At 31.0% G+C, this 329-nt stretch overlaps 1 protein-coding gene across 1 annotated transcript in view; it reads right to left on the reverse strand.

Moving 5' to 3' along the window:
* The window catches only part of EMH_0056510 (signal recognition particle 54 kDa protein, putative), a gene marked incomplete at both ends in the record, with an annotated part of 5,094 nt that overhangs the window by 204 nt on the left and 4,561 nt on the right, over positions 1–329 (reverse strand). The gene's annotated exons all lie outside the window — the stretch shown is intronic.

Here is a 329-nt window from a genome sequence, read left to right on the forward strand (position 1 = left end):
GCAGTGTGAATTTTCCTTTTGATATTCTTTCGATCATTTCTTGTTGTTTTTCTGCTGATATTACTTCTTTTAGGCTGTTTACTAAACCCCCCATATCACCCAAACCTGAAATATTTACACATATAAACCCTAAACCCTAAACCCTAAACCCTAAACCCTAAACCCTAAACGCTAAACGCTTAAAACCCTAAACCCTAAACCCTAAACCCTTAAAACACTAAATAATTACAATGAATGATGCAAACGTAATAGGCATATGAAAAAAGAATAGAGGTAAACAAACAAAGAATAACAAAACAAAAAAAAAACAAAAAAAAGAAACAAAAATA

Source organism: Eimeria mitis, genomic scaffold (genome assembly GCF_000499745.2).
Source record: "Eimeria mitis Houghton genomic scaffold, Emh_scaff2627, whole genome shotgun sequence".
NCBI lineage: Eukaryota > Apicomplexa > Conoidasida > Eucoccidiorida > Eimeriidae > Eimeria > Eimeria mitis.